Here is a 15,422-nt window from a genome sequence, read left to right as displayed (position 1 = left end):
AAACATATTTTCCTCACATTTCGGTGACAGAAAGTTCTGGAATCTGAGTGGAGCCACAAATTTCCTTCCACCCAGCGCTCCCCTAAGTCTCCCGATAAAAATGATACCTCACTTGTGTGGGTAGGCCTAGCGGCCGCGACAGGAGACGCCCCAAAACACAACGTGGACACATCCAATTTTTTTAAATAAAACAGAGCTGTTTTTTGCAAAGTGCCTACCTGTAGATTTTGGCCTCTGGCTCAGCCGGCACCTAGGGAAACCTACCAAACCTGTGCATTTTTGAAAACTAGAGACCTAGGGGAATCCAAGATGGGGTGACTATTGGGGCTCTGACCAGGTTCAGTTACCCAGAATCCTTTGCAAACCTCAAATTTTGGCTAAAAACATGCATTTTCCTCACATTTCGGTGACAGAAAGTTCTGGAATCTGAGAGGAGCCACAAATTTCCTTCCACCTACTGTTCCCCCAAGTCTCCCGATAAAAATGATACCTCACTTGTGTGGGTAGACCTAGCGCCCGCGACAGGATATGCCCCAAAACACAATGTGGACACATCACAGAAAACAGAGCTGTTTTTTGCAAAGTGCCTACCTGTAGATTTTGGCCTCTAGCTCAGCCGGCACCTAGGGAAACCTACCAAACCTGTGCATTTCTGAAAACTAGAGACCTAGGGGAATCCAAGATGGGGTGACTTGTGGGGCTCTGACCAGGTTCTGTTACCCAGAATCCTTTGCAAACCTCAAATTGTGGCTAAAAAAACGCATTTTCCTCACATTTCGGTGACAGAAAGTTCTGGAATCTGAGAGGAGCCACAAATTTCCTTCCACCCAGTGTTCCCCCAAGTCTCCCGATAAAAATGATACCTCACTTGTGTGGGTAGGCCTAGCGGCCGCGACAGGAGACACCCCAAAACACAACGTGGACACATCCCATTTTTTTAAAGAAAACAGAGCTGTTTTTTGCAAAGTGCCTACCTGTAGATTTTGGCCTCTAGCTCAGCCGGCACCTAGGAAAACATACCAAACCTGTGCGTTTTTGAAAACTAGAGACCTAGGGGAATCCAAGATGGGGTGACTTGTGGGGCTCTGACCAGATTCTGTTACCCAGAATCCTTTGCAAACCTCAAATTGTGGCTAACAAAACGCATTTTCCTCACATTTCAGTGACAGAAAGTTCTGGAATCTGAGAGGAGCCACAAATTTCCTTCCACCCAGCGTTCCCCCAAGTCTCCCGATAAAAATGATACCTCACTTGTGTGGGTAGGCCTAGCGGCCACAACAGGAAACACCCCAAAACACAACGTGGATACATCCCATTTTTTTATAGAAAACAGAGCTGTTTTTTGCAAAGTGCCTACCTGTAGATTTTGGCCTCTAGCTCAGCCGGCACCTAGGGAAACCTACCAAACCTGTGCGTTTTTGAAAACTAGAGACATAGGGGAATCCAAGATGGGGTGACTTGAGGGCTCTGACCAGGTTCTGTTACACAGAATCATTTGCAAACCTCAAAATTTGGCTAAAAAAACATATTTTCCTCACATTTCGGTGACAGAAAGTTCTGGAATCTGAGTGGAGCCACAAATTTCCTTCCACCCAGCGCTCCCCTAAGTCTCCCGATAAAAATGATACCTCACTTGTGTGGGTAGGCCTAGCGGCCGCGACAGGAGACGCCCCAAAACACAACGTGGACACATCCAATTTTTTTAAATAAAACAGAGCTGTTTTTTGCAAAGTGCCTACCTGTAGATTTTGGCCTCTAGCTCAGCCGGCACCTAGGGAAACCTACCAAACCTGTGCATTTCTGAAAACTAGAGACCTAGGGGAATCCAAGATGGGGTGACTATTGGGGCTCTGACCAGGTTCAGTTACCCAGAATCCTTTGCAAACCTCAAATTTTGGCTAAAAACATGCATTTTCCTCACATTTCGGTGACAGAAAGTTCTGGAATCTGAGAGGAGCCACAAATTTCCTTCCACCTACTGTTCCCCCAAGTCTCCCGATAAAAATGATACCTCACTTGTGTGGGTAGACCTAGCGCCCGCGACAGGATATGCCCCAAAACACAATGTGGACACATCACAGAAAACAGAGCTGTTTTTTGCAAAGTGCCTACCTGTAGATTTTGGCCTCTAGCTCAGCCGGCACCTAGGGAAACCTACCAAACCTGTGCATTTCTGAAAACTAGAGACCTAGGGGAATCCAAGATGGGGTGACTTGTGGGGCTCTGACCAGGTTCTGTTACCCAGAATCCTTTGCAAACCTCAAATTGTGGCTAAAAAAACGCATTTTCCTCACATTTCGGTGACAGAAAGTTCTGGAATCTGAGAGGAGCCACAAATTTCCTTCCACCCAGTGTTCCCCCAAGTCTCCCGATAAAAATGATACCTCACTTGTGTGGGTAGCCTAGCGGCCACGACAGGAGACACCCCAAAACACAACGTGGACACATCCCATTTTTTTAAAGAAAACAGAGCTGTTTTTTGCAAAGTGCCTACCTGTAGATTTTGGCCTCTAGCTCAGCCGGCACCTAGGAAAACATACCAAACCTGTGCGTTTTTGAAAACTAGAGACCTAGGGGAATCCAAGATGGGGTGACTTGTGGGGCTCTGACCAGATTCTGTTACCCAGAATCCTTTGCAAACCTCAAAATTTGGCTAAAAACATGCATTTTCCTCACATTTCGGTGACAGAAAGTTCTGGAATCTGAGTGGAGCCACAAATTTCCTTCCACCCAGCGCTCCCCTAAGTCTCCCGATAAAAATGGTATCTCACTTGTGTGGGTAGGCCTAGCGGCCGCGACAGAAGACGCCCCAAAACACAACGTGGATACATCCCATTTTTTTAAAGAAAACAGAGCTATTTTTTGCAAAGTGCCTACCTGTAGATTTTGGCCTCTAGCTCAGCCGGCACCTAGGGAAACCTACCAAACCTGTGCGTTTTTATAAACTAGAGACCTAGGGGAATCCAAGATGGGGTGACTTGAGGGCTCTGACCAGGTTCTGTTACCCAGAATCCTTTGCAAACCTCAAAATTTGGCTAAAAAAACATATTTTCCTCACATTTCGGTGACAGAAAGTTCTGGAATCTGAGTGGAGCCACATATTTCCTTCCACCCAGCGCTCCCCTAAGTCTCCCGATCAAAATGGTACCTCAATTGTGTGGGTAGGCCTAGCGGCCGCGACAGGAGGCACCCCAAAACACAACGTGGACACATCCCATTTTTTGAATGAAAACAGAGCTGTTTTTTGCAAAGTGCCTACCTGTAGATTTTGGCCTCTAGCTCAGCCGGCACCTAGGGAAACCTACCAAACCTGTGCATTCTTGAAAACTAGAGACCTAGGGGAATCCAAGATGGGGTGACTTGTGGGGCTCTGACCTGGTTCTGTTACCCAGAATCCTTTGCAAACCTCAAATTTTGCTAAGAAAACGCATTTTCCTCACATTTCAGTGACAGAAAGTTCTGGAATCTGAGAGGAGCCACAAATTTCCTTCCACCCAGCGTTCCCCCAAGTCTCCCGATAAAAATGATACCTCACTTGTGTGGGTAGGCCTAGCGGCCACGACAGGAGACGCCCCAAAACACAACGTGGATACATCCCATTTTTTGAAAGAAAACAGAGCTGTTTTTTGCAAAGTGCCTACCTGTAGATTTTGGCCTCTAGCTCAGCCGGCACCTAGGGAAACCTACCAAACCTGTGCGTTTTTATAAACTAGAGACCTAGGGGAATCCAAGATGGGGTGACTTGAGGGCTCTGACCAGGTTCTGTTACCCAGAATCCTTTGCAAACCTCAAAATTTGGCTAAAAAAACATATTTTCCTCACATTTCGGTGACAGAAAGTTCTGGAATCTGAGTGGAGCCACATATTTCCTTCCACCCAGCGCTCCCCTAAGTCTCCCGATCAAAATGGTACCTCAATTGTGTGGGTAGGCCTAGCGGCCGCGACAGGAAGCACCCCAAAACACAACGTGGACACATCCCATTTTTTGAATGAAAACAGAGCTGTTTTTTGCAAAGTGCCTACCTGTAGATTTTGGCCTCTAGCTCAGCCGGCACCTAGGGAAACCTACCAAACCTGTGCATTCTTGAAAACTAGAGACCTAGGGGAATCCAAGATGGGGTGACTTGTGGGGCTCTGACCTGGTTCTGTTACCCAGAATCCTTTGCAAACCTCAAATTTTGCTAAAAAAACGCATTTTCCTCACATTTCAGTGACAGAAAGTTCTGGAATCTGAGAGGAGCCACAAATTTCCTTCCACCCAGCGTTCCCCCAAGTCTCCCGATAAAAATGATACCTCACTTGTGTGGGTAGGCCTAGCGGCCACGACAGGAGACGCCCCAAAACACAACGTGGATACATCCCATTTTTTGAAAGAAAACAGAGCTGTTTTTTGCAAAGTGCCTACCTGTAGATTTTGGCCTCTAGCTCAGCCGGCACCTAGGGAAACCTACCAAACCTGGGCGTTTTTGAAAACTAGAGACCTAGGGGAATCCAAGATGGGGTGACTTGAGGGCTCTGACCAGGTTCTGTTACCCAGAATCCTTTGCAAACCTCAAAATGTGGCTAAAAACATGCATTTTCCTCACATTTCGGTGACAGAAAGTTCTGGAATCTGAGAGGAGCCACACATTTCCTTCCACCCAGTGTTCCCCCAAGTCTCCCGATAAAAATGATACCTCACTTGTGTGGGTAGACCTAGCGCCCGCGACAGGATATGCCCCAAAACACAACGTGGACACATCACAGAAAACAGAGCTGTTTTTTGCAAAGTGCCTACCTGTAGATTTTGGCCTCTGGCTCAGCTGGCACCTAGGGAAACCTACCAAACCTGTGCATTTTTGAAAACTAGAGACCTAGGGGAATCCAAGATGGGGTGACTTGTGGGGCTCTGACCAGGTTCAGTTACCCAGAATCCTTTGCAAACCTCAAATTTTGGCTAAAAACATGCATTTTCCTCACATTTCGGTGACAGAAAGTTCTGGAATCTGAGAGGAGCCACAAATGTCCTTCCACCCAGTGTTCCCCCAAGTCTCCCGATAAAAATGATACCTCACTTGTGTGGGTAGACCTAGCGCCCGCGACAGGATATGCCCCAAAACACAACGTGGACACATCACAGAAAACAGAGCTGTTTTTTGCAAAGTGCCTACCTGTAGATTTTGGCCTCTAGCTCAGCCGGCACCAAGGGAAACCTACCAAACCTGTGCATTTTTGAAAACTAGAGACCTAGGGGAATCCAAGATGGGGTGACTTGTGGGGCTCTGACCAGGTTCAGTTACCCAGAATCCTTTGCAAACCTCAAATTTTGGCTACAAACATGCATTTTCCTCACATTTCGGTGACAGAAAGTTCTGGAATCTGAGAGGAGCCACGAATTTCCTTCCACCCAGCGTTCCCCCATGTCTCCCGATAAAAATGATACCTCACTTGTGTGGGTAGGCCTAGCGGCCACGACAGGAGACGCCCCAAAACACAACGAGGACACATCCCATTTTTTGAAAGAAAACAGAGCTGTTTTTTGCAAAGTGCCTACCTGTAGATTTTGGCCTCTAGCTCAGCCGGCACCTAGGGAAACCTACCACACCTGTGCATTTCTGAAAACTAGAGACCTAGGGGAATCCAAGATGGGGTGACTTGTGGGGCTCTGACCAGCTTCTGTTACCCCGAATCCTATGCAAACCTCAAATTGTGGCTAAAAAAACGCATTTTCCTCACATTTTGGTGACAGAAAGTTCTGGAATCTGAGAGGAGCCACAAATTTCCTTCCAACCAGCGTTCCCCCAAGTCTCCCGATAAAAAGGATACCTCACTTGTGTGGGTAGGCCTAGCGGCCATGACAGGAGACGCCCCAAAACACAACGTGGACACATCCAATTTTTTGAAAGAAAACAGAGCTGTTTTTTGCAAAGTGCCTACCTGTAGATTTTGGCCTCTAGCTCAGCCGGCATCTAGGGAAACCTACCAAATCTGTGCATTTCTGAAAACTAGAGACCTAGGGGAATCCAAGATGGGGTGACTTGTGGGGCTCTGACCAGGTTCTGTTACCCAGAATCCTTTGCAAACCTCAAATTGTGGCTAAAAAAATGCATTTTCCTCACATTTCGGTGACAGAAAGTTCTGGAATCTGAGAGGAGCCACAAATTTCCTTCCACCCAGCGTTCCCACAAGTCTCCCGATAAAAATGATACCTCACTTGTGTGGGTAGGCCTAGCGGCCACGTCAGGAGACGCCCCAAAACACAACGTGGACACATCCCATTTTTTGAAAGAAAACAGAGCTGTTTTTTGCAAAGTGCCTACCTGTAGATTTTGGCCTCTAGCTCAGCCTGCACCTAGGAAAACATACCAAACCTGTGCGTTTTTGAAAACTAGAGACCTAGGGGAATCCAAGATGGGGTGACTTGTGGGGCTCTGACCAGGTTCTGTTACACAGAATCATTTGCAAACCTCAAAATTTGGCTAAAAAAACATATTTTCCTCACATTTCGGTGACAGAAAGTTCTGGAATCTGAGTGGAGCCACAAATTTCCTTCCACCCAGCGCTCCCCTAAGTCTCCCGATAAAAATGGTACCTCACTTGTGTGGGTAGGCCTAGCGGCCGCGACAGGAGACGCCCCAAAACACAACGTGGACACATCCCATTTTTTTAAAGAAAACAGAGCTGTTTTTTGCAAAGTGCCTACCTGTAGATTTTGGCCTCTAGCTCAGCCGGCACCTAGGGAAACCTACCAAACCTGTGCATTTCTGAAAACTAGAGACCTAGGGGAATCCAGGATGGGGTGACTTGTGGGGCTCTGACCAGGTTCTGTTACCCAGAATCCTTTGCAAACCTCAAATTTTGGCTAAAAAAACGCATTTTCCTCACATTTCAGTGACAGAAAGTTCTGGAATCTGAGAGGAGCCACAAATTTACTTCCACCCAGCGTTCCCCCAAGTCTCCCGATAAAAATGATACCTCACTTGTGTGGGTAGGCCTAGCGGCCACGACGGAGGACGCCCCAAAACACAACGTGGATACATCCCATTTTTTTAAAGAAAACAGAGCGGTTTTTTGCAAAGTGCCTACCTGTAGATTTTGGCCTCTAGCTCAGCCGGCACCTAGAGAAACCAACCAAACCTGTGCGTTTTTATAAACTAGAGACCTAGGGGAATCTAAGATGGGGTGACTTGAGGGCTCTGACCAGGTTCTGTTACCCAGAATCCTTTGCAAACCTCAAAATTTGGCTAAAAAAACATATTTTCCTCACATTTCGGTGTCAGAAAGCTCTGGAATCTGAGTGGAGCCACATATTTCCTTCCACCCAGCGTTCCCCCAAGTCTCCCGATAAAAATGATACCTCACTTGTGTGGGTAGGCCTAGCGGCCACGACAGGAGACGCCCCAAAACACAACGAGGACACATCCCATTTTTTGAAAGAAAACAGAGCTGTTTTTTGCAAAGTGCCTACCTGTAGATTTTGGCCTCTAGCTCAGCCGGCACCTAGGGAAACCTACCAAACCTGTGCATTTCTGAAAACTAGAGACCTAGGGGAATCCAAGATGGGGTGACTTGTGGGGCTCTGACCAGGTTCTGTTACCCAGAATCCTTTGCAAACCTCAAATTGTGGCTAAAAAAACGCATTTTCCTCACATTTCGGTGACAGAAAGTTCTGGAATCTGAGAGGAGCCACAAATTTCCTTCCACCCAGCGTTCCCACAAGTCTCCCGATAAAAATGATACCTCACTTGTGTGGGTAGGCCTAGCGGCCACGACAGCAGACGCCCCAAAACACAAAGTGGACACATCCCATTTTTTGAAAGAAAACAGAGCTGTTTTTTGCAAAGTGCCTACCTGTAGATTTTGGCCTCTAGCTCAGCCTGCACCTAGGAAAACATACCAAACCTGTGCGTTTTTGAAAACTAGACACCTAGGGGAATCCAAGATGGGGTGACTTGTGGGGCTCTGACCAGGTTCTGTTACACAGAATCATTTGCAAACCTCAAAATTTGGCTAAAAAAACATATTTTCCTCACATTTCGGTGACAGAAAGTTCTGGAATCTGAGTGGAGCCACAAATTTCCTTCCACCCAGCGCTCCCCTAAGTCTCCCGATAAAAATGGTACCTCACTTGTGTGGGTAGGCCTAGCGGCCGCGACAGGGGACGCCCCAAAACACAACGTGGACACATCCCATTTTTTTTAAAGAAAACAGAGCTGTTTTTTGCAAAGTGCCTACCTGTAGATTTTGGCCTCTAGCTCAGCCGGCACCTAGGGAAACCTACCAAACCTGTGCATTTCTGAAAACTAGAGGCCTAGGGGAATCCAGGATGGGGTGACTTGTGGGGCTCTGACCAGGTTCTGTTACCCAGAATCCTTTGCAAACCTCAAATTGTGGCTAAAAAAACGCATTTTCCTCATATTTCGGTGACAGAAAGTTCTGGAATCTGAGAGGAGCCACAAATTTCCTTCCACCCAGCGTACCCCCAAGTCTCCCGATAAAAATGATACCTCACTTGTGTGGGTAGGCCTAGCGGCCACGACAGGAGACGCCCCAAAACACAACGAGGACACATCCCATTTTTTGAAAGAAAACAGAGCTGTTTTTTGCAAAGTGCCTACCTGTAGATTTTGGCCTCTAGCTCAGCCGGCACCTAGGGAAACCTACCAAACCTGTGCGTTTTCATAAACTAGAGACCTAGGGGAATCCAAGATGGGGTGACTTGAGGGCTCTGACCAGGTTCTGTTACCCAGAATCCTTTGCAAACCTCAAAATTTGGCTAAAAAAACATATTTTCCTCACATTTCGGTGACAGAAAGTTCTGGAATCTGAGTGGAGCCACATATTTCCTTCCACCCAGCGCTCCCCTAAGTCTCCCGATAAAAATGGTACCTCAATTGTGTGGGTAGGCCCAGCGGCCACGACAGGAGGCACCCGATAACACAACGTGGACACATCCCATTTTTTGAAAGAAAACAGAGCTGTTTTTTGCAAAGTGCCTACCTGTAGATTTTGGCCTCTAGCTCAGCCGGCACCTGGGGAAACCTACCAAACCTGTGCATTCTTGAAAACTAGAGACCTAGGGGAATCCACGATGGGGTGACTTGTGGGTCTCTGACCTGGTTCTGTTACCCAGAATCATTTGCAAACCTCAAATTTTGGCTAAAAAAACGCATTTTCCTCACATTTCAGTGACAGAAAGTTCAGGAATCTGAGAGGAGCCACAAATTTCCTTCCACCCAGCGCTCCCCCAAGTCTCCCGATACAAATGATACCTCACTTGTGTGGGTAGGCCTAGCGGCCACGACAGGAGACGCCCCAAAACACAACGTGGACATTTCACAGAAAACAGAGATGTTTTTTGCAAAGTGCCTACCTGTAGATTTTGGCCTCTATCTCAGCCGGCACCTAGGGAAACCTACCAAACCTGTGCATTTTTGAAAACTAGAGACCTAGGGGAATCCAAGATGGGGTGACTTGTGGGGCTCTGACCATGTTCTGTTACCCATAATCCTTTGCAAACCTCAAAATTTAGCTAAAAAAACATATTTTCCTCACATTTCGGTGACAGAAAGTTCTGGAATCTGAGTGGAGGAACAAATTTTCTTCCACCCAGCGCTCCCCTAAGTCTCCCGATAAAAATGGTACCTCACTTGTGTGGGTAGGCCTACCGGCCGCGACAGGAGACGCCCCAAAACACAACGTGGACACATCCCATTTTTTGAAAGAAAACAGAGCTGTTTTTTGCAAAGTGCCTACCTGTAGATTTTGGTCTCTAGCTCAGCCGGCACATAGGGAAACCTACCAAACCTGTGCATTTTTGAAAACTAGAGACCTAAGGGAATCCAAGATGGGGTGACTTGTGGAGCTCTGGCCAGGTTCTGTTACCCAGAATCCTTTGCAAACCTCAAATTTTGGCTAATAAAATGCATTTTCCTCACATTTCGGTGGCAGAAAGTTCTGGAATCTGAGAGGAGCCACAAATTTCCTTCCACCCAGCGCTCCCCTAAGTCTCCCGATAAAAATGGTACCTCACTTGTGTGGGTAGGCCTAGCGGCCGCGACAGAAGAAGCCCCAAAACACAACGTGGACACATCCCATTTTTTGAAAAAAAACAGAGCTGTTTTTTGCAAAGTGCCTACCTGTAGATTTTGGTCTCTAGCTCAGCCGGCACCTAGGGAAACCTACCAAACCTGTGCGTTTTTATAAACTAGAGACCTAGGGGAATCCAAGATGGGGTGACTTGAGGGCTCTGACCAGGTTCTGTTACCCAGAATCCTTTGCAAACCTCAAAATTTGGCTAAAAAAACATATTTTCCTCACATTTCGGTGTCAGAAAGTTCTGGAATCTGAGTGGAGCCACATATTTCCTTCCACCCAGCGTTCCCCCAAGTCTCCCGATAAAAATGGTACCTCACTTGTGTGGGTAGGCCTAGCGGCCACGACAGGAGACGCCCCAAAACACAACGAGGACACATCCCATTTTTTGAAAGAAAACAGAGCTGTTTTTTGCAAAGTGCCTACCTGTAGATTTTGGCCTCTAGCTCAGCCGGCACCTAGGGAAACCTACCAAACCTGTGCATTTCTGAAAACTAGAGACCTAGGGGAATCCAAGATGGGGTGACTTGTGGGGCTCTGACCAGGTTCTGTTACCCAGAATCCTTTGCAAACCTCAAATTGTGGCTAAAAAAACGCATTTTCCTCACATTTCGGTGACAGAAAGTTCTGGAATCTGAGAAGAGCCACAAATTTCCTTCCACCCAGCGTTCCCACAAGTCTCCCGATAAAAATGATACCTCACTTGTGTGGGTAGGCCTAGCGGCCACGACAGCAGACGTCCCAAAACACAAAGTGGACACATCCCATTTTTTGAAAGAAAACAGAGCTGTTTTTTGCAAAGTGCCTACCTGTAGATTTTGGCCTCTAGCTCAGCCTGCACCTAGGAAAACATACCAAACCTGTGCGTTTTTGAAAACTAGAGACCTAGGGGAATCCAAGATGGGGTGACTTGTGGGGCTCTGACCAGGTTCTGTTACACAGAATCATTTGCAAACCTCAAAATTTGGCTAAAAAAACATATTTTCCTCACATTTCGGTGACAGAAAGTTCTGGAATCTGAGTGGAGCCACAAATTTCCTTCCACCCAGCGTTCCCCCAAGTCTCCCGATAAAAATGATACCTCACTTGTGTGGGTAGGCCTAGCGGCCACGACAGGAGACGCCCCAAAACACAACGAGGACACATCCCATTTTTTGAAAGAAAACAGAGCTGTTTTTTGCAAAGTGCCTACCTGTAGATTTTGGCCTCTAGCTCAGCCGGCACCTAGGGAAACCTACCAAACCTGTGCGTTTTTGAAAACTAGAGACCTAGGGGAATCCAAGATGGGGTGACTTGAGGGCTCTAACCAGGTTCTGTTACCCAGAATCCTTTGCAAACCTCAAAATTTGGCTAAAAAAACATATTTTCCTCACATTTCGGTGACAGAAAGTTCTGGAATCTGAGTGGAGCCACATATTTCCTTCCACCCAGCGCTCCCCTAAGTCTCCCGATAAAAATGGTACCTCAATTGTGTGGGTAGGCCTAGCGGCCGCGACAGGAGGCACCCCATAACACAACGTGGACACATCCCATTTTTTGAAAGAAAACAGAGCTGTTTTTTGCAAACGTGCCTACCTGTAGATTTTGGCCTCTAGCTCAGCCGGCACCTGGGGAAACCTACCAAACCTGTGCATTCTTGAAAAGTAGAGACCTAGGGCAATCCAAGATGGGGTGACTTGTGGGGCTCTGACCTGGTTCTGTTACCCAGAATCCTTTGCAAACCTCCAATTTTGGCTAAAAAAACGCATTTTCCTCACATTTCAGTGACAGAAAGTTCAGGAATCTGAGAGGAGCCACAAATTTCCTTCCACCCAGCGCTCCCCCAAGTCTCCCGATACAAATGATACCTCACTTGTGTGGGTAGGCCTAGCGGCCGCGACAGGAGACGCCCCAAAACACAACGTGGACATTTCACAGAAAACAGAGATGTTTTTTGCAAAGTGCCTACCTGTAGATTTTGGCCTCTATCTCAGCCGGCACCTAGGGAAACCTACCAAACCTGTGGATTTTTGAAAACTAGAGATCTAGGGGAATCCAAGATGGGGTGACTTGTGGGGCTCTGACCATGTTCTGTTACCCATAATCCTTTGCAAACCTCAAAATTTGGCTAAAAAAACATATTTTCCTCACATTTCGGTGACAGAAAGTTCTGGAATCTGAGTGGAGGAACAAATTTTCTTCCACCCAGCGCTCCCCTAAGTCTCCCGATAAAAATGGTACCTCACTTGTGTGGGTAGGCCTAGCGGCCGCGACAGGAGACGCCCCAAAACACAACGTGGACACATCCCATTTTTTGAAAGAAAACAGAGCTGTTTTTTGCAAAGTGCCTACCTGTAGATTTTGGTCTCTAGCTCAGCCGGCACATAGGGAAACCTACCAAACCTGTGCATTTTTTAAAACTAGAGACCTAAGGGAATCCAAGATGGGGTGACTTGTGGAGCTCTGGCCAGGTTCTGTTACCCAGAATCCTTTGCAAACCTCAAATTTTGGCTAATAAAATGCATTTTCCTCACATTTCGGTGGCAGAAAGTTCTGGAATCTGAGAGGAGCCACAAATTTCCTTCCACCCAGCGTTTCCCCAAGTCTCCCGATAAAAATGATACCTCACTTGTGTGGGTGGGCCAGGTGCCTGCAACAGAATAAGGCCCAAAACTTGTAGAGATAGAGGGGATAGCACAGCGAGTTTATAAGGACATATTCTTTTATACATCTTTAGACTGACTCTGCTTTGGGGACCCAGATAAGTGAGGTGTCATTTTACTTGGGAGACTGAGGGGAACACTGGGGAGTAGGAATTTTGTGCTGGAGCGGTGATCCTACGAAGAAAAGTCAGGAAAATATGCTTTTTTAAGCAAATTTTGAGGTTTACAGAGGAGTCTGGGTAAGAAAATATCGGGGGATCCACGCAAGCCACACCTCCCTGGACTCCTTGGGGTGTCTAGTTTTAAAAAATGTCTGGGTTTGGTAGGTTTTCCTAGATGAAGGCCGCACCCAGAACCAAAAACATAGGTACCCTCTCCCCCCCAAACACAGGTAGTTTTGTAATATATCGTTTTGATGTGTCCACATACGTCCGTGATGTGCCAAACACTAAAATTGTGAAAACAAACGCACTTAGGTTATGTGAAAAAGACCCCTCACCCGCCAACCAAGTTGGTGGCATGCTTCATCATCGGGGTCCCACCTGAGGCACCTAGCGTGTCACAGGTGTGCTGCGACGCCTGATTACAGCGGAGCAGGTTTTGTCATTTTTACCACACATATTGGTTGGATTTGGCATGAGGGTGAGTGATGGTTCAGTGGATAAAATTTTACTAACAAGAGCTTTCACAAAAATGAAATGCACTGTTAATAACTGAAAGGCAAAAACTGAACCAATGACTGACAGCTCATGAGCTGTAAAGCCGCGACAAGTCACCAACCGCTTTACAGTCCATTCACACAACTTTCATACATGACACACACGAGACCATTCACACCGCCAGCCACGGGCCCAGCACATTACAACACTCACATCGACAGACAGCGCCACTCAAGGGCCCATCACTTTCATACGCCCACATGCCTGATACAACAATCACACCAGCTGATGGGAGTGTGTGGACTGGTGTTTTGGCTGGCAGTGTGTTGCAGTAGCCAACAGCAAGTCAATATGTACACTCTCAGCCAGGCCCCACAACACATTTTTTTTTTTTTTTAAACAGAGGAACCCCTAACTAAGTAGAAAGAATTACAAAACTACAAACACAAAAGCTCTAACTAAGTACATGACAGAAATGCTAACCATGAAACCGAACACATGAAAATACAAAACAGACATGAGTTTACACTCATGGTTGTTCCCAGAAATTCTTCTGGGTGTGGTAATTCTTAAAACAACCACCCACACACAGCCCAGGCTTTGAAGGACAATCTGGGCAGTACATTCGAGTCTCCCTCCGGATACCTCTTCAAAAACACACTCTACATTTCTTAGCTGGAAAGTCTTTTTTGGGGGTGGGAGGAATGTGCTCAGCAAAGTGGCGATCTTTCAATCTAGCCACATCCTCCACCACTGCTTCTCTAGGAACTCTGGCCTGTTCCACCACAATAAGGCTCTCTATCACTGACTCCTGAAATTTCACAAATGTCATCTTTGACTCTGGAGACCTATCCCTAAACACAATAAAAGCATTGAAGGTTGCTAAGTGGAAGAGGTGAATTGCTAACTTCTTATACCAAACGTAAGACTTACGAATAGCAGTATAAGGTTCCAACCTCTGATCAACTCTATCTACACCTCCCATGTGCTTATTATAATCTAAAATGCACACAGGTTTGCGCACTTCAGCAACCTGGCCCCAAACAGTCACGGGGGAAGTACTCTCATCATGGATGGTACTTAGCATGTAGACATCCCTCTTGTCTCTTCAAAGCTAGCAGCTCCTCATTCCGCAAGGCACAGCACTGTCCCCTCTCACGTTTTTTACAGACAAGCTCCCTTGGATAGTCTTTCCGGTTAGAACGGATTGTGCCACAAGCAACTGTGTCCACTCTAAACAATTCCTTGAACAACTGCACTCCAGTGTAGAGGTTATCTACATACAAATGGTGACCTTTGTTGAACAGTCGTCTACCAAGATCCCACACAATTTTCTCAGTAACTCCAAAAGTGGGAGGACAACCAGGGGGGTCAATATTGGAATCCCTACCAGTGTAGAAACGGAAACTATACACATATCCTGTCCTACTTTCAGACAGCATATACAATTTAATTCCATATTGTGCCCTTTTGCTAGGAATGTACTGCCTAAAAACCAAACAACCCTTGAAGAGGACCAAAGACTCGTCCACACTTATCTCTTTGCCTGGAACATAGACCTCCGAAAACCGATCTACAAAATGATCAAGGACAGGCCTAATCTTAAAAAGACGGTCAGAATCTGGGTGATCTCGTGGCAAGGCTAATGCATTGTCAACAAGATGCAGCATCTTAAGAAGAAGCAAATACCTATTACGACTCATGGTCGCAGGAAATATAGCTGTTGCCATCAAGGGACTAGTAGACCAATAAGAAGCCAGTGACGGCTTCCTTATCAACCCCATCAAAAAAGTCAAACCCAAAAACTTTTTTATCTCCTCCAAATTTGTGGGAATCCACTGGGCAGCTCTAGAGTGTGGCCTAAGTCTAGCAGTGTTGTCCCTCAAATGCTGCTCCGCATACAAATTAGTCTGCTCAACAATCTCTTCCAGAAACACATCATCCATGAATAACTCAAAGAAATTGATAGGCAAAAAGTTCTCTGTATTGGCGTTACACCCCGGGAGACCAGTAAAGGCAGGCAACTCTGGCTGCTCCATGTTTGGGG

This window comes from Pleurodeles waltl, chromosome 3_1 (assembly GCF_031143425.1).
Source record: "Pleurodeles waltl isolate 20211129_DDA chromosome 3_1, aPleWal1.hap1.20221129, whole genome shotgun sequence".
NCBI classification, from domain to species: domain Eukaryota; kingdom Metazoa; phylum Chordata; class Amphibia; order Caudata; family Salamandridae; genus Pleurodeles; species Pleurodeles waltl.
The sequence above is the reverse complement of the archived record's forward strand: the minus strand, read 5'-3'. Positions refer to the sequence as shown.